The sequence below is a fragment of the Pristiophorus japonicus genome, chromosome 5 (genome assembly GCF_044704955.1).
Source record: "Pristiophorus japonicus isolate sPriJap1 chromosome 5, sPriJap1.hap1, whole genome shotgun sequence".
Lineage (NCBI taxonomy): Eukaryota > Metazoa > Chordata > Chondrichthyes > Pristiophoridae > Pristiophorus > Pristiophorus japonicus.
The window spans coordinates 92,775,565-92,795,038 of record NC_091981.1 but is presented as its reverse complement, the minus strand read 5'-3'; positions in this window follow the sequence as shown (position 1 = coordinate 92,795,038).

Below are 19,474 nucleotides of genomic sequence, written 5' to 3'. Positions count from 1 at the left end.
AGACCAACTTCCTGCTCCCTTGACCCTATTCCCACCAAACTACTGACCACCCAACTTCCTTTTCTGGCTCCCATGTTAGCTGACATTGTAATGGTTCACTCTCTCAAGTACTGTCCCCCTCTCCCTCAAATCTGCCGTCATCATCCTTCGATCCCTCCGTCCTTGCAAACTACTGCCCCATCGTCAACCTCCATTTCTTCCAAAGTCCTTGAACATGTTGTCGCCTCCCAAATTCGAGCCCATCTTTCCCGCAATTCCATGTTTGTATCATTCCAATCCAGTTTCCGCGCCTGCCACAGTACCGAAACGGCTCTCATCAAAGTCACAAGTGACGTCCTTTGTGGCTGTGACAAAGGCAAACTATCCCTCTTCATCCTTCTTGACTTGTCTGCAGCCATTGACATGGTTGACCAGTCTATCCTTCTTCAACACCTCGCCAACATCGTCCAGCTGGGTGGGACTGCACTTGCCTGGTTCCATTCTTATCTATCTAATCATAGCCAGAGAATCACCTGCAATGGCTTCTCTTTGCACCCCCGCATCATTAGCTCTGGTGTCCCCAAGGATCTATCCTTGACCCCCTCCTATGGTTGTACCGTAGCATAAAAGAATGTAGGCAGAGGGGAAGTGGGTGACCACCAGACGAAGTAAGAATGCTAGCAGGTAGTGCAGGCGTCCCCCTGTGAGTCTATCTCGCTTTCAAACCGATATACCTTTCTGAAGGCGATGGTGCCTCTGGGGAGTGCAGCCAGAGCCAATTCCAAGGCATCACAGGTGGCTCAGCTGCACAGGGGGGAGGGACGAAGAACAAATAGTGATAGGGGATTCTATAGTTTGGAGAGCAGACAGGTGTTTCTGCGGCCGTAGACATGACTCTGGAATGGTATGGTGCCTCCCTGGTGCCAGGGTCAAGGTTGTCACAGAGCATTCTAGGGCGAGAGGTTGTGGTCCATATCGGGACCAATGACATAGGTAAAAAGAGGGATGAGGTCCTACACGCAGAATTCAGGGAGCTAGGAAGAAAATTAAAGGGTAGGACCTCAAAGGTAGTAATCTCCGGGTTATTACCGGTGTCACGTGCTAATGTGTACAAGAATAGAAGAATAGAAGGATAGAGAGGATGAACACATGGCTGGAGAGATGGTGTAAGAGGGAGGGCTTTAAATTCTTGAGACATTGGGACCGCTTCTGAGGTAGATGGGACCTATACAAACCGGACAGGTTGCACCTTAACAGCATCGGGACCAATATCCTTGCGGGGAGTTTTGCTAGTGCTGTTGGGGAGAGTTTAAACTAGCTTGGCAGGGGGATGGGAACCAGAGAACAAATTTAATAGGGAAGGAAGTAAAGCAGAAATTGGATAGCAAGAATTTAGAAAGTGAATCCGTCAGGCAGAGAAAACAAGTAGTAATCAGGGAGGTCTTCCTGTGCTAAATGGTATATACTTTAATGCAAGGAATATAGCGAATAAGGCGGATGAGATAAGAGCACAGGTAGACACTTGGGAGTATGACATTATAGCCAATACAGAAACATGGCTGAAAGACGGGCAGGATTGGCAGATCAATATTCCTGGTTACAGAATTTTTAGACAAGAGAGGGGGGTAAAAAGTTGGGGCGGTGGTTGCGGTACTGATTAAAGAAACTATTACAGCAGTGAGGAAGGATGATATGTTAGAGGGATCATCAAATGAGGCCATATGGGTTGAATTGAAAAATAAAAAAGGGGCGATCACACTGTTGGGCATGTATTGTAGACCCCCAAACAGTGGGAGGGAGCTAGAGGAGCAAATATGTAGGCAAATTGCTGTGAAGTCCAAAAATCATAGGGTAGTAATAATAGGGGATTTTAACTATCTAAATATTGATTGGGACAAATATAGTGTGAATGGTATAGAAGGTACAGAATTCTTAAAATGCATTCAAGAGAACTTCTTTAGTCAGTAGGTAGCAAGCCCAATATGAGAGGGGACGGTTTTGGATTTAGTTTTGGGAAATGAAGCTAGGCAGGTTGAAGGGGTATTAGTGGGAGAGCACTTGTGTGCCAGTGACCATAATTCAGTCAGATTCAAGTTAGTTATGGATAAGAACAAGGATAGGCCTGGAATAAAAGTCCCAAATTGGGGAAAAGCTAATTTTGCTAAGATAATAAGTGATTTGGCCACAGTGGACTGGAAACAGCTACTTGTGGGTAAATCATTGTCGGAACAGTGGGAGATATTCAAGGAGGAGATCCAGAGGGCTCAGGCCAAACATGTGCCCTTAAAGAAAAGGGGTGGCAATAATACTTCTAGAGCCCCCTGGATGTCTAGGGACTTACAGGGGAGGATGAAGAAAAAAAGGGAAGCTTATGTAATTTATCAATGGCTAAATACTATAGAATCTTTGGAGGAATATAGAAAGTTAAGTTGCAAAATTATAAAGAATATCAGGAATGCTAAGCGAGAGCATGAAAAATTCTTGGCTAGCAAAATGAAGGAAAACCCAAAGATGTTCTATAAATACATTAAGAGTAAGAGCGTAACTAAAGAAAGGGTAGGGCCTATTAGTGACCATGAGGGTAATCTTTGTGTTGAGGCGAAAGATGTTGGTAAGGTTCTTAATGAATACTTTGCATCTGTTTTCACAAAGGAAAGGGGGCAATGCAAATACAGTTATCGAGGAGGAGTGTGACATTATGGATAAAATAAACACAATGAGAGAGGAAGTTTTAAAGGGTTTAGCAACTTTGAAAGTAGGTGAGTCCCCAGACCTGGATGAAATACATCCCAGCTGTTGAGCGAAGTAAAAGAGGAAATAGAGGCCTTGACCATCATTTTCTAGTCCTCTTTGGATTTGGGCATGGTGCCAGAGGATTGGAGGACTGCTAATGTAGTACCCTTGTTTAAGAAGAGAGAAAGGAATAGGTTGAGTAATTACAGGCCTGTCAGCCTAACCTCAGTGATGGGAAAATTATTGGAAAAAATCCTGAAAGACAGGATAAATCTACATTTGGAAAGGCAAGAATTAATTAGGGACAGTCAGCACGGATTTGTTAAGGGAAGAGCAAGTTTGACTAACCTGATTGAATTGTTTGAGGAGGTAACCAAGAGGGTCGATCAGGGTAGTGCATACAATGTAGTGTATATGGACTTTAGTAAAGCTTTTGATAAGGTCCCACATGGTAGACTGGTCACAAAGGTTAAAGCCCATGGGATCCAGGGCAAAGTGGCAAGTTGGATCCAAAATTGGCTTAGAGGTAGGAAGCAAAGGGTAATGGTTGATGGATGTTTTTGTGACTGGAAGAATGTTTCCAGTGGGGTTCTGCAGGGCTCAGTACTGGGTCCCTTGCTTTTTGTGATATATATCAACGATTTAGATTTGAATATAGGGAGTATGATTAAGAAGTTTGCAGACGCCACTAAAATTGGCTGTGTGGTTGATAATGAAGAGGAAAGTCATGGGCTGCAGGAGGATATCAATCTACTGGTCAGGTGGGCAGAGCAGTGGCAAATGGAATTTAATTCAGAGAAACGTGAGGTAATGCACTTTGGGAGGGCTAATAAGGAAAGGGTATACACATGAAGCGGTAGGCAACTTAATAGTGTAGATGAACAAAGGGACCTTGAAGTGCTTGCCCACAGATCCCTGAAAATAGCAGGCCAGGTGGATAAGGTGGTTAAGAAGGCATACGGAATGCCGAGGGCCGTGCAGCTCTTTGTCGGCTGGTGCGGACACGATGGGCCGAAATGGTCTCCTTCTGCGCTGTAAATTTCTATGCTTCTATGTTTCTATTTCTCATCTACATGTTGTCCCTTGGCGACATTATTCGGAAACACAAAGTCAGTTTCCACAGGTACGCTGATGACACCCAGCTCTACCTTACTACCACTTCTCTCGACCCCTCTACTGTCTCTAAATTGTCAGACTGCTTGTCCAACATCCAGTTCGGGATAAGCAGAAAATGTATCCAATTGAATATTGGGAAGACCGAAGTCATTGACTCCATCCCTCTCCCCAACTTCTATCTGAGGCTGTTCGCAACCTTGATGTCATATTTGACCCTGAAATGAGCTTTTGACCATATATCTGCAGCATAACTAAGATTGCCTATTTCCCCCTCCGTAACATCGCCCATCTTTGCCCTTGCCTCAGCTCGTATGCCGCTAAAGTCCTCATCCATGCCTTTGTTACCTCTCGATGTGACTATTCCAACGCACTCCTAGCTGGCCTCCCACATTCCACCCGATGTAAACTAGAGGTGATCCAAAACTCGGCTGCCCTTGTCCTAACTCGCCCCTATCACCCCTGTACTCGCTGACTGACATTGGCTTCCGGTTAAGCAACACCTCGATTTCATAATTCTTATCCTTATTTTCAAATCCCTCCATGACCTCGCCCCTTCCTATCTCTGTAATCTCCTCCAGCCCCATAAGACCCGAGATGCCTGCACTCCTCTAATTCTGCCCGCTTGAGCATTCCTGATTATAATCACTCAACCATTGGTGGCCAAGCCTTCTGTTGCCTAGGCCCCAAGCTCTGGAACTCCCTACCTAAACCTCTCCACCGCTCTGCCTCTCTTTCCTCCTTGAAGACGCTCCTTAAAACATACCCCTTTATTGGTCATCTGCGCTAATTTCTACTTCTGTTGCTCGGTGTCAAATTTTTATCCCATAATACTCCTGTGAAGCGTCTTGGGACGTTTCACTATGTTAAAGGTGCTGTTGCTGTTGTATGACTCTAGCCAGTGGAGAGTTTCCCCCCTGATTCCCATTGACTTCAATTTTACTCGGGCTCCTTGATGCCACACTCAGTCAAATTCTGCCTTGATGTCAAGGACAGTCACTTTCACCTCACCTCTGGAATTCAACTCTTTTGTCTATGTTTGGACCAAGGCTGTAATGAGGGCTGGAGCCATGTGGTCCTGGTGGAACCCAAACTGAGCATCAGTGAGCAGATTATTGGTGAGTAAGTGCCACTTGATAGCATTTTCGATGACATCTTCCATCACTTTGCTGATGATTGAGAGTAGACTGATGGAGCGCTAATTGGCCAGATTGGATATTACTTGCTTTTGTACACATGGGCAATTTTCCACATTGTCGGGTAGATGTTGCAGCAGTACTGGAACATCTTGGGTAAGGTCTAAGTTCTGGAGCACAAGTCTTCAGCCCGACAGCCAGGGTCTTCTCAGGGCCCATAGCATTTTGCTGTATCCAGTGTGCTCAGCTGTTTCTTGATAGCTCGTAGAATGAATTGAATTGGCTGAAAACTGGCTTCTGTGATGGTGGAGACCTCAAGAGGAGGCCAAGATGTATCATTCACTTGGAACTTCTGGCTGAGGATGGTTGCGAATGCTTCAGCCTTGTCTTTTGCTCTCACATGCTGGCCTCCGCCATCATTGAGGATGGGGATGTTCATGGATGCTCCTCCTCCAATTATTTGTTTAATTGTCCACCACCATTCACGACTGGATGTAGCAGGACTGCAGAGCTTAGATCTGATCCATTGGATGTGGGATCACTTAGCTCTGTCTATATCAAGGTGTTTCCACTGTTTAGCATGTATGTGGTCCTGTGTTGTGGCTTCACCAGCTTGGCACTTCATTTTTAGATACATAGAAACATAGAAACATAGAAAATAGATGCAGGAGTAGGCCCTTCGAGCCTGCACCACCATTCAATAAGATCATGGCTGATCAATCCTTCAGTACTCCGTTCCTGCTTTCTCTCCATACCCCTTGATCCCTTTAGCTGCAAGGGCCATATCTAACTCCCTCTTGAATATATCCAATGAACTGGCATCAACAACTCTCTGCAGTAGGGAATTCCATTGGTTAACAACTCTCTGAAAGAAGAAGTTCCTCCTCATCTCAGTCCTAAATGGCTTATCCCTTATCCTACGACTATGTCCCCTGGTTCTGGACTTCCCCAACATCGGGGACATTCTTCCTGCATCTAACCTGTCCAGTCCTGTCAGAATTTTATATGTTTCTATGAGATCCCCTCTCATCCTTCTAAACTCCAGTGAATACAGGCCCAGTTGATCCAGTCTCTCTTCATATGTCAGTCCTGCCATCCCAGGAATCAGTCTGGTGAACCTCCGCTGCACTCCCTCAATAGCAAGAACGTCCTTCCTCAGATTAGGGGACCAAAACTGAACACAATATTCCAGGTGGGGCCTCACCGAGGCCCTGTACAACTGCAGTAAGACTTCCCTGCTCCTATACTCAAATCCCTTTGCTATGAAGGCCAACATACCATTTGCCTTCTTCACTGCCTGCTGTACCTACATGCCAACCTTCAGTGACTGATGAATCATGACACCCAGGTCTCGCTGCACCTCCCCTTTTTCTAATCTGCCGCCATTCAGATGATATTCTGCCTTTGTGTTTTTGCCCCCAAAGTGGATAACCTCACATTTATCCACATTATACTGCATCTGCCATGTATTTGCCCACTCGTCTAACCTGTCCAAAGCACCCTGCAGCCTCTTAGCGTCCTCCTCACAGCTCACACCACCACCCAGTTTAGTGTCATCTGCAAACTTGGAGATATTACACTCAATTCCATCATCCAGATCATTAATATATATTGTAAAGAGCTGGGGTTCCAGCACTGAGCCCTACGGCACTCCACTAGTCACTGCCTTCCATTCTGAAAAGGACCCGTTAATCCCGACTCTCTGCTTCCTGTCTGCCAACCAATTCTCTATCCACGTTAGTACATTATCCCCAATACCATGTGCTTTGATTTTGCACATCAATCTCTTGTGCGGGACCTTGTCAAAAGCCTTTTGAAAGTCCAAATATACCACATCCACTGGTTCTCCCTTGTCCACTCTACTAGTTACATCCTCAAAAAATTCCAGAAGATTTGTCAAGCATGATTTCTCTTTCATAAATCCATGCTGACTTGGACCAATCCTATCACTGCTTTCCAAATGTGCTGCTATTTCATCTTTAATAATTGATTCCAACATCTTCCCCACTACTGATGTCAGGCTTAACTGGTCTATAATTACCCATGTTCTCTCTCCCTCCTTTTTTAAAAAGTGGTGTTACATTAGCAACCCTCCAGTCCATAGGAACTGATCCAGAGTCGATAGACTGTTGGAAAATTATCACCAATGCATCCACTATTTCTAGGGCCACTTCCTTAAGTACTCTGAGATGTAGACTATCAGGCCCCGGGGATTTATCGGCCTTCAATCCCATCAATTTCCCTAACACAATTTCCCGCCTAATAAGGATATCCTTCCGTTCCTCATTCTCACTCGACCTTTGGACCCCTAGTTCATCGGGAAGGTTATTTGTGTTTTCCTTTGTGAAGACAGAACCAAAGTACTTATTCAATTGGTCTGCCATTTCTTTGTTCCCCATTATAAATTCACCCAAATCCGACTGCAAGGGACCAACGTTTGTCTTCACTAATCTTTTTCTCTTCACATATCTATAGAAGCTTTTGCAGTCATTTTTTATGTTTCCGGCAAGCTTCCTCTCGTACTCTATTTTCCCCCTCTTAATTAAAGCCTTTGTCCTCCTCTGCTGTATTCTAAATTTCTCCTAGTCCTCCAGCTTTCTACTTTTTCTGGCTAATTTGTATGCCTCTTCCTTGGATTTAACACTATCCTTAATTTCCCTTGGTGCTGCTCCTGGCTTGCTCTTCTACACTCCTCATTGAACCAGGGTTGGTCCCCTGGCATGATAGTAATGCTAGAGTGAGGGATAAGCCAGGCCATGAGGTTACAGATTGTGGTTCAATACAATTCTGCTGCTGCTGCCTACAGTGACTAGTCCTTATGTTCCTCCTTTAGGACGCTCCTTAGAATCCATCTTTTTGACCAAGTTTTTGGTCACCTATCCTAATATCTCCTATGTGTCTCGGTGTCAAATTCTGTTTGATAATGCTCCTGTAAAGTGCCTTAGAATGTTTTACTATGTTAAAAATGCTATTTAGTGCAAGTTGTTGAGAAATCAATCGAGGATCTTATGTCCAAAATATAATGGATCTTTCTCTTTCAGATGCTGCCTGACCTTATATGCCTTTCTAGCATGTTCTGCTTTTATTTGAAGAGTCAATGATTCTTGGTGCCAAAGGGGGAGGAGAACAAAATTTGTGTGATGCAGATATTTGTAGAAGTGCTTTAAATCTATCAATTTGTAATTACTGACAAATCCACTGGAAACATGTTTCACACATAAAAGAAAGTATTCCTGAGACCAGTAGATGGCATCCTCTAATCAGCTCTTTGAAAATGCAACAGTTACTTTTAGAACAATTACACGCAGAGCAGGATATAGTTTTAAATCAATCTCACAGACGTAACAAATTGCTCATTACCACATGTATATTTTACTACTTCTGCTGTGACCGTTTGCTGAGTCACAGAGGACCACCACATTGCTTGTTCAACTATAATTAAACATGAAAGAAAACATCTTGAAACTTTTCTTATTTAAACAAGATGACTTCAGACAATCAGATCCAACCTAGTAAAATAACTGGCAACTGAAACAGAATAAACGTAATCATTCATATTCTCGTTAGACTTTGGATTTCTTATGCAATAAGCTGCAAATCACATAGGATATGCTTGAAGTGGATTAGTCCACTGTCTGCCCATTACTATGCTGTCTATATTTTCTGTTCTCTATTTTTAACCATAAAAAAGCAAATTGCTCAGAGTATTAAAACATTACATCCACAGTTAGTATCATATTCACTGCATGGCTCAATATGCAAAAAAAGATTTCTGTCTGGTGCTGATTCCATTGGGTGTCTCTTAGTCCACGGCTGTGAAAGAGGACACCATTCACCTCATTAGGGCTGAAAGTCAGTTGTTATTAAAAGGCCAGTGAAATCATTACACTGGGACAATAATGTCTGGAAAAAAAAATCATTGAACTTATTTGATTCCTTTATCCAGGTGCAAACCATTATTTAGATTTAAAAGGAATTGTTTTCTAAGAGGCACGAGCAAACATTTCACACAGTGCTTTGATCTTGATTTAATGAGACTGCTGAATGCTTATATCCTTCGTGTCACACTGTACAGGGCTGAGTTGGGCCATTAAGCCTCATTATTCCTCTTTGTGTAGGACTTTTGCTTTGAAGGCAACCTTATTAGAATCTTTTCTTTAATCTAACTTTTGCAGCAGTTCAATCCTGTTATCACACAGTTTAGCCAGACATTGTCTTCAGGCATTAACATTGTTGCATTTAAAGACAATGATAATATGTGCAGAGCAATGAGGAGAATTTGACTAAAATTGCATTTAGTAAGAAGAAGTCCAAAGCAAAGGTGTGCAGTGAACTGAGACTAAGGCCTGTGCCAATCTGATTTGGATGGGATCAAAGCACAACAAAACCGTTGACTTCATAAAACTCAGGTTAGGTGCAGTGGGATTGGAGAAAAATAACATAGAAACAATAGATTCAACTTCTCCCCACATCACTCACCCTCCCAAAAAAATTATCAATGTGACTTCTTACGTAATCTGTGAATCAATGCTGTTACTGCCTGAGAATTGAACAAATTTGCTCTGTACATGGATATTATGTACCTGCTTTTTGCATTGTTCCTGGATTTGGATGCTGTGAATATACTTATTTTTGGATCAAACGAAACCACTGACATGAATGCCGTTTAGCCTGCCCATATCTAGCTTGAGTACTGTGCCTTAATGTGTAACACAATGGCTTAATGAAGTGGTCAATGTGACCGCAAATTAACAGCGTTCCTGCAGCTGGTTTACAAGAGTCAAGCTGCTTTGCAGCAGTGACTTTAAATGCCTTTAATGATCCGAGAATATATTTACAATGTGCTGATATTATAAAGCCATCATTGCATGCAACGCTGTGTCTTTTTTTAAAATCAAAGCATGGCAGGTCATCATAGCTTTCACTATGGTCTCACCACTTGACTTTGACAGTTAAGAAGGATTAGTCACAAGTTTGTGACTTGCAGTCCATCATTCTGATTGAAGATAGAAGTTCTGAGGCAGACAGTCATGGTTATGGAAAGTAACAAATTGAAAAATAAACGGGTTAGAGTAAAACTGATCTTTGCTGTTCAGATATGTGTTGCCGTTGCAATGTACATGTGACTCTCTGAAATGAGTGGATCACTGAAATCTATCCTTTGTAAGCTTGCTTGAGGTGCCGTGCACCAATTACATTAATTGCATGGCATATTTCATTCAGAGCTGTTACTTTAGGAATCAAAGTCATTCGGGCCGAAAATCAGGGTCCGGATAAGGCCCGTTACCGCCGTTTTGCAGCGGCCATGCGGCGGAATCGAGTGGCAGCCGTGGTGCAGTCGATTGACCACCACGATCCAAATTCACCTCGGGGATTTTTCGGCCTGTCCCCACTTCCGCCCCGCTGCTGCCGACTGTCGCAAGCATGTCATCAAAGCACACACCGTCGCTCTCCCACACCTGCAGCTCAATCCGCGCAAAATTTACCTGCCAAAATCTTTGATTTGCCCCCCTGACAGCTTTTTCTGTCGGTGCACCTTGTTTTGCGTGCAGCACAGCAGTACGGCAGCCCTTCAAGTGGAGGGTGCACTGCCACAGTCGCCATGTTTTTTTTGTGCCGGACAAATTCCCAATCGGCCCCAGCTTTGGCCGGAATGCCAACAGGCAGCCTGGCACCCCTTTCTTGGGTGCCAGGCCACTGGCCTGGATGAAGCGCTCCCTGGTGGCCCAGTGGCCGAACCTACAAAATCGCTGCTTCTCTCCCCTTTAAATGAGGGGGGAGACGTGGTGATGCACACCAACAATCTGTCACTGAGTGACAGTGGCGGAGACCCGGTCCCGTCCCTCACCAGCACTGACCGCCGCACTTCTGCCCCCATTATGATCGGTTTCCGGTCTGGTCGAAGAAAACTGACAAAGACCTGAATATTGATCAAGAGTCGACCTCTTCCCATACGGCGGTAAGAACAGTTAAAAAATTGTAGGTGTGCCAGGTTTCTGACGGGCCTGAATTTCGGTCCCGTTTTATTTAAACAGCAACAACAATCAGTAAAATGTTTCAAATCAAAAAGAGACCGAGAATGCATAAAGGTTCAAGATGGATTAGATCCGTTATTAAAATTAAAAATAGTGTGGCTGAATCATTCATTGTTTATTCCTCATTTTAGTTTTATGAACAGGTGCAGGTTGAAAGCACTGGCAAACAGCAGTGATCGGCTAAATTAATAGACATGTATGAAGCATGCATCAAAACGGATGGGCCCTCAGTTAGCAGTCAAGTTATCAAAAAATTAATCAAAGGGAAAGTAGCTTATCAAGGGTAGGCATTTTACATTATTGGGCTGTTGCAGTGCTACTACAATGAAACAGAAAAAATATTCATTGAGCAGCGCAAAATTCACTTTGTATTTTAAAGGACTGAGTGATATCTGGAAACAGTTCACACATGAGTAACATCGAAACATAGAAACATAGAAAATAGGTGCAGGAGTAGGCCATTCAGCCCTTCGAGCCTGCGCCCCCATTCAATATGATCATGGCTGATCATGCAACTTCAGTACCCCAATCCTGCTTTCTCTCCATATCCCTTGATCCCTTTAGCCGTAAGGGCCACATCTAACTCCCTTTTGAATATATCTAACGAACTGCACTCAACAACTTTCTGTGGTAGAGCATTTCATAGGTTCACAATTCTCTAAGTGAAGAAGTTTCTCCTCATCTCGGTCCTAATTGGCTTACCCATTATCCTTAGACTGTGACCACTGGTTCTGGACTTCGCCAACATCAGGAACATTCTTCCTGCATGTAACCTGTCCAATCCCGTCAGAATTTTATATGTTTCTATGAGGTCCCCTCTCATTCTTCTAAATTCCAGTGAATATAAGCCTAGTCGATCCAGTCTTTCTTCATATGTAAGTCCTGCCATGCCGGGAATCAAGCTGGTGAACCTTCGCTGCACTCCCTCAATAGCAAGAATGTCCATCCTCAGATTAGGAGACCAAAATTGTACACTGTTGTGTATCTGTAAAGCATGCACTCCCATGTTCCACCACCAGGGAGCGCATCCCCTGAAGTCCCAAGCGATCCCAGCATCCCTTGGGAGCACTGTATATAAGCCGGCCCCTAAGGCCTGTTCCTCACTCTGGAGTGTCTTAATAAAGACTGGGGTCACTGGTACTTTATCCTCTCTGTGTGCAGTCTCATCTGTGTTAGAAACACAATAACTGGCGATGAGTATACAAATCCAATGCAAAGATGCAGCAAACTGTGGGCATCCTGGAGAAGTTCTCGGAGGGTGAGGACTGGGAAGCTTATGGCGAACGGTTAGACCTGTACTTTGTAGCCAACGAGCTGGATGGAGAAGGAAGCGCTGCAAAAAGGAGAGTGGTCCTCCTCACGATCTGCGGGGCACCGACCTACAGCCTCATGAAGAATCTTCTGGCTCTGATGAAACCCATAGATAAGTCATATGAGGAGCTGTGTACACTGGTTCGGGAGCATCTTAACCTGAGGAAGAGCATGCTGATGGCGCGGTATCGGTTCTACACGTGCCAGCGATCTGAAGGTCAGGAAGTGGCGAGTTACGTCGCCAAGCTAAGGCAACTTGCAGGACAATGTGAGTTTGATGGCTACCTGCAGCAGATGCTCAGAGACTTTTTGTACTGGGCATTGGCCAGGAGACCATCGTACAAAAACTTTTGACTGCAGAGACACCGACCCTCAGTAAGGCCATTGCTATAGCACAGGCGTTTATTTCCACCAGTGATAACATCAAACAAATCTCTCAGCACACAAGTGCTAGCAATGTTCATAAATTAACTGGAACTGTGTTTGTGAGCAGAAATGTACAGGGCAGAAACCACGAATCTGCAATTGCCAGCAGGCCTCAGGTGACCCAGATGACTCAGAGTCCACAACAAAGGATAAATGTAAGGCAATTCACACATTGTTGGTGTTGTGGAGGCTTCAATTCAGCTATTCATGCTGCTTCAAGAGCTCTGGAACAATGGGGCACCTCCAAAGAGCTTGCTGAGGAGCTGCAAGCTCTGCAAAACCTGCTAACCACCACGTGGCAGAGGAAGATCGGTCCATGGTGGATCAAAGCAATTTCGAGCCTCAGAGAGAGGAGGCAGATGCTGAAGTACACGGGGTGCACACATTTCCGATGAAATGTCCACCCATAATGCTAAATGTAAAATTGAATGGCTTACCCGTAGCCATGGAACTGGACACTGGCGCTAGCCAATCCATCATGAGTAAAAAGATGTTTGAGAGACTGTGGTGCAACAAGGCATTCAGACCAGCCTTGAACATCATCCACACAAAACTGAGAACGTACACCAAAGAGCTCTTCACTGTCCTGGGCAGCACCATGGTCAAGGTCACTTACGAGGGCACAGTGCATGAACTGCCACTCCCAGGCGATGGCCCCACACTGCTTGGAAGGAGCTGGCTGGACAAAATCCGCTGCAACTGGGATGACATCCGAGCGCTATCACATGTCGATGAGGCCTCATGTACCCAGCTTCTTAACAAATTTCCTTCCCTTTTTGAACCAGGCATTGGAAACTTTTCCGGGGCGAAGGTGCGGATCCACTTGGTCTCAGAGGCATGACCCATTCACCACAAGGCGCGAGCAATACCTCACACGATGAGGGAAAGAGTGGAAATCGAGCTGGACAGGCTGCAACGCGAGGGCATCATCTCCCCAGTGGAATTCAGCAGTGGGCCAGCCCGATTGTTCCAGTACTCAAAAGTGATGGCATGGTCAGGATTTGCAGCGATTTTAAAATAACTATTAATCGTTTCTCGCTACAGGACCAATACCCACTACCTAAGGCAGACGACCTATTTACGATGCTGGCAGGTGGCAAGACGTTCACCAAGCTCGACCTGACTTCGGCCTACATGACGCAGGAGCTGGAGGAGTCTTCGAAGGGCTTCACCTGCATCAACACGCAAAAGGGACTGTTCATCTTCAACAGATGCCCATTTGGAATTCGGTCGGCTGCAACGATCTTCCAGAGAAACATGGAGAGCCTACTCAAGTCGGTACCACACACGGTGGTTTTTCAGGACGACATATTGGTCACGGGTCTGGACACCGTCGAGCACCTACAAAACCTGGAGGAGGTCCTCCAGCGACTGGATCGTGTAGGGCTGTGGCTGAAGAGGTCAAAATGCATCTTCATGGAAACAGAAGTGGAGCTTTTGGGGAGAAAGATCGCGGCGGACAGCATTCGGCCCACAGACGCCAAGACAGAGGCTATCGGGAACGCACCCAAGCCACAGAACGTCACGGAGCTGCGGTCATTCCTGGGACTCCTCAACTATTTTGGTAACTTCCTACCGGGGTTAAGCACCCTTTTAGAGCCCCTACATGTGTTATTGCGTAAAGGTGAGAACTGGGTATGGGGAAAAAAACTAAGTAATTGCTTTTGAGAAAGCCAGGAACATTTTATACTCCAACAAGCTGCTTGTATTGTATAACCCGTGTAAAAGACTTGTGCTAGCATGTGATGCACCGTCGTACGGAGTCGGGTGTGTATTACAACAAGCTAATATTGCGGGGAAGTTGCAACCTGTCGCCTATGCCTCCAGGAGCTTGTCTAAGGCCGAGAGGGCCTACAGCATGATTGAGAAAGAGGCATTAACGTGCGTGTTCAGGGTAAAGAAAATGCATCAGTTTCTGTTTGGCCTCAAATTTGAGCTGGAAACCGAATAACGGGATAAATACAAATGCCTCAGCCCGCATACAAAGGTGGGCACTTGCACTATGAGCATATAACTTACCAATCACCACAGGCCAGGCACTGAGAACTGTGCGAATGCTCTCAGTCGGCTACTATTGCCCACCATGGGGGTGGAAATGACGCTGCCTGCAAACTTGTTGATGGTGGCGGAGCCCACAGACTTGTTGATGGCCATGGAAGCGTTTGAAAATGATAAATCACCTGTCACTGCTCGCCAGATTAGGACTTGGACCAGCCAAGATCCTCTGCTGTCCCTAGTAAAAAACTGTGTACTGCATGGGAAATGCAAGAGCTAATCAAGCCGTTCTGCGGCAAAAGGATGAGCTGTCCATTCAGGCAGACTGCCTGTTGTGGGGTAATCGCGTAGTGCTACCCAAAAAGGGCAGGGAGACGTTCATCTCGGATCTCCACAGCACACACCTGGTATAGTAATGATGAAAGCGATAGCCAGATCCCACGTGTGGTGGCCCGGTATCGACTCTGACTTAGAGTCCTGTGTACGGCAATGCCGCGTGTGTGCTCAGTTGAGCAACGCGCCCAGTGAGGCACCACTAAGTTTGTGGTCCTGGCCCTCCAGACCATGGTCGAGGATCCATGTCGACTATGCGGGCCCATTTCTCGATAAAATGTTCCTGGTGGTGGTGGATGCTTTTTCAAAATGGATTGAATGTGAAATAATGTCGGGAAGCACCGCCACCGCCACCATTGAAAGCCCGAGGGCCATGTTTGCCACCCACGGCCTGCCTGACATACTGGTCAGTGACAACGGGCCACGTTTCACCAGTGCCGAATTTAAAGAATTCATGACCCGCAATGGGATCAAACATTTAAACCAGCCTCCAATGGGCAGGCAGAGCGGGCAGTACAAACAATCAAACAGAGCCTTAAACGAGTCACAGAAGGCTCACTCCAAACCCACCTGTCCTGAGTACGGCTCAGCTACCGCACGAGGCCCCACTCACTCACAGGGGTGCCCCCGGCTGAGCTACTCATGAAAAGGACACTTAAAACCAGACTCTCGCTGGTTCACCCCAACCTGCATGATCAGGTAGAGAGCAGGCGGCAGCAACAAAATGTAAACAATGGTTGCGCCACTGTGTCATAGGAAATTGATCTGAATGACCCTGTTTATGTGCTAAACTATGGACATGGTCCCAAGTTGATCGCGGGCACGGTGATAGCTAAAGAAGGGAGTAGGGTGTTTGTAGTCAAACTAGACAATGGACAAATTTGCCGAAAGCACCTGGACCAAACGAGGCTGCAGTTCACAGACTGCCCTGAGCAGCCCACAACATACAACCAAAGGATCAACGACACCACCCCGGACCAGGAAATTGAACCCATCATGCCCAACAGCCCCGCAAGGCCAGGCTCACCCAGCAGCCCTGCAGGGCCAACAACACGCCAGCCCAGCGAGGGCGCAGCCAACACACCAGAACAGACATTTGTACCGAGGCGGTCCACCAGGGAAAGAAAGGCTCCTGACTGCCTCACCTTGTAAATAGTTTTCACTTTGACTTTGGCGGGGAGTGATGTTGTGTATCTGTAAAGCATGCACACCCATGTTCCGCCACCAAGGAGCGCATCCCCTGAAGTCCCAAGGGATCCCAGCATCCCTTGGGAGCATTGTATATAAGCCGGCCCCTAAGGCCTGTTCCTCACTCTGGAGTGTCTTAATAAAGACTGAGGTCACTGTTACTTTAAGCTCCCTGTGTGCAGCCTCATCTGTGTTAGGAACACAATAGATTACAGTTGCGTTTCTTTTTATGTGGTACATTTACATAATCAGTACATGTATATCAGTACAGGTACACAAGGACAGCCTAGTTCCAGCACGGCCGGCACCCTGTGCGGAGGGGAGCGGGTAGGTCCGAAGGCCTCCTCGTAGGACTGCTCCTGGGCACGGCCAAGGGTGCCAACAGCCGGTCCAGGCAGCGGGCGGTCGAGGGGGTCGTTCAACCTGACTGCCTGCCTCTCTTCCGCTCTTACATCCGGTCCAGGGTGTCCTTGGAGATGGAGCACGCGGTGTCCACCGGTACGCTCGCGGCCTTCCGCGAGAGGTGGGCACCGGAGGGACTGGAGTGCATCATCACGCCCGGCAACCAAATTTTAATTTGATTTTACGTTTTTTAAGTTTAATTTGTCTTAATTGCCGGTGCTTTTAGTGTCCCCCTTCCCTTTTATAGGGGGCACTGGGGAAAATTGTGATTTTAGTGCCCAAAAAAAAAAATAAATAAAAAAAAACACAAAAAAAAAGGGGGGGAAAAAAAAAAAAAAGGGCCTTGTAAATGTCTGGAGTGTCACCCAGGTCGGGTGGCACCGTTTAATGTTTTTATGTTTTGCAGGTAAACTCAAAAGAGTTTTCCAGCACGGCCGGATGAGATCCGGGTTGTCTGGTGGCGGCGCAGCGCCCCATGCTGGTGGGTCTGTGGGTGAGGTGAGCTCATTTTGCTCGAATTGCCGGAGGCCAGGGCTCTTGCCGTTTCTCCTAGTGTCGGGCAGGCCCAAAGACAGCTGATGTGTCTATGACCTCCTTGTCCTTTTCATTTGCAGTGTCACTGCTGCTCCCTGGGAAGCGGTCTGAGCGAGTGAGCGTTTCGTCTAGCAGTTCACAGGGGACTGCTGATTCGTTTTCCTTGAGTGAACCATTGTGAGCACTCTCTAGTTCGGGATCCTGGCTGGTCCAGGTCCCGTTCGGAGGAGTCGTTGCGGGTAACCCTTCGCTCTTGGGCATTGCCATGATGGCGAGTGTGTTTGTGGGCTGCGCCTTTTCCACCGGGTCATGGGCGACGGTAGCTGACTGCGTGCATAGGCGCAGTTTACTGTTTCTGGCCCGTGGCGGTTCATACCATTGATTGCCTGCAATGTTAAACCGATCTGAGGCAGGGTCTCGCTACCAGTGCCTCTGCTCTCTGGGCATCGTTTACTCTGTGGCTTCTCTACTTGTCAGCTGTAGGGACACTCTATGATACATCGTTCTGGTCCTGGGGACACAGGCTACAGCATTGGGTAGCCCACTGGACCTGTATACGACCGTTAGGTGTTCGCCCGCTACATTAGCTGATTGCAAGTTGCACCCGACATCGCTCAACAACATTTTGCTTGTTACAGCTGGACTTTTACATTGGTTACCAATTTCAAGCAGTTCATTCAAAAATGGCGGGTTGCTGGCCTCCTTTAAAATGGCCTTAATACTTTTACCCCAATCGTGGTAAATCCTTGCGTGGAACCACATGTCATTGCTCCATTAGCACTGCACCTCGTGGCTTGGAAGCCATCTTTTCCCTGTCCATGATGTCAACTGCCGCAATCTTCTTTCCTAGGGATTCTGCCACTGAAGCTGGGAAGGCGCCCTCGGATCCAATCTTCCTCCCCAGGAGTCCTGCCACTGAAACCAGGAAGGTGCGTTCGGGTCGCCTCGGCCAGATCATCACCACGCCGTCGTGATGAGCGGTCTGTGCCTCGGGGGCTGCGCGGATCTGCTCTCCGGTGCCTGGTCCAACCCAAGGTGGGGGCTTGCTCTGCCTCTGAGCATGGAGTACGTCGATCGCTGGAGGGATGAAGTCTTCCCAGTTCCAATGAATCTTCCCCATCCATCTTCTTCCAAGTAGCGTTGGTCCATCACCTGAAACAACCCACAATGGTATATTGTGCAGCGCGCCATCATGGGATACACTTACATCTGCACTACCAACAACTGATATCAGTTCCTTGGTGTAGGTGCGCAGCTTTGCCTGAGATGGGACCAGCTTGGGTCATTCAGCTTGATCCTTCCATAGCCTCTCAAAGGCTTCCTGGCTCATTACTGACTGACTTGCCCCCGTGTCCACTTCCATGAAGACTGGAACACCATTTATCTCAACTTCCATTATTACTGGAGGACAATCTGTGGTGCAGGTATATACTCCATACACTTCGTCCTGGGACTGAGCTGCCTCTCTAGCCATCTCCTCATAATCCGCGCTGGTTTCACAGCCATCTGCTGACTCCTCTTCCACGTGGTGAGTCACAGCTCTTTTGCACTTTCGCTGGAGGTGGCCCTTTGTGCTGCAGCCTTTGCACACATAATCTCTGAACCGACACCGATGAGCCCTGTGATTACCTCCGCAACACCAGCATGGTGCTACTCGACTTATGTTTGCACCCCTCGGCGGACTCTGAGTTTAAGGACTCGGGGGCCTGTATGCTCTGCCCTGGGCAGATTCACGTTCAACAGTTCTGCCTGTGAAAGGCGCCATTCTATTTACAGTACTTGCCGGGTTTGAGTCCTGAGAGTGAGCCAGCATCTGCTTGGAGCTGCAACTTGAGGTCATGAACGCCTGGCTGATGCTGATGGCCTTCTGCAGAGTGACAGTGGTTTCGGCAGACAGTAGCCGATGAAGAAGGGTCTCATGACTGATGCAAATTACAAAGACGTCCCGCAATGCATCGGCGAGGGATGCGCCAAATTCATATGGTCCTGCCAGCCTCCTGAGGTCGGCAGGGTACTTCGTGATTTCCTGGCCCTCGGTGCAGCGGTGTGTATAAAATCGATGCCTGGCCGTGAGGATGCTCTCCTTCAGGTTGAGTTGATCTCGAATTAGCACTTTCAGCTCCTCGTATGACTTGGTCGTTGTTTTCTCTGGTGCAAGCAAGTCCCTGATGAGGCCGTAGACCGCGGGCCCACAACTGGTCAACAGGATAGCTCTGCGCTTATCTGCCAGCGTGGCCGGATCATCGCCTGCCAGGTCATTTGCTACAAAATATTGGTCGATCCGCTCTG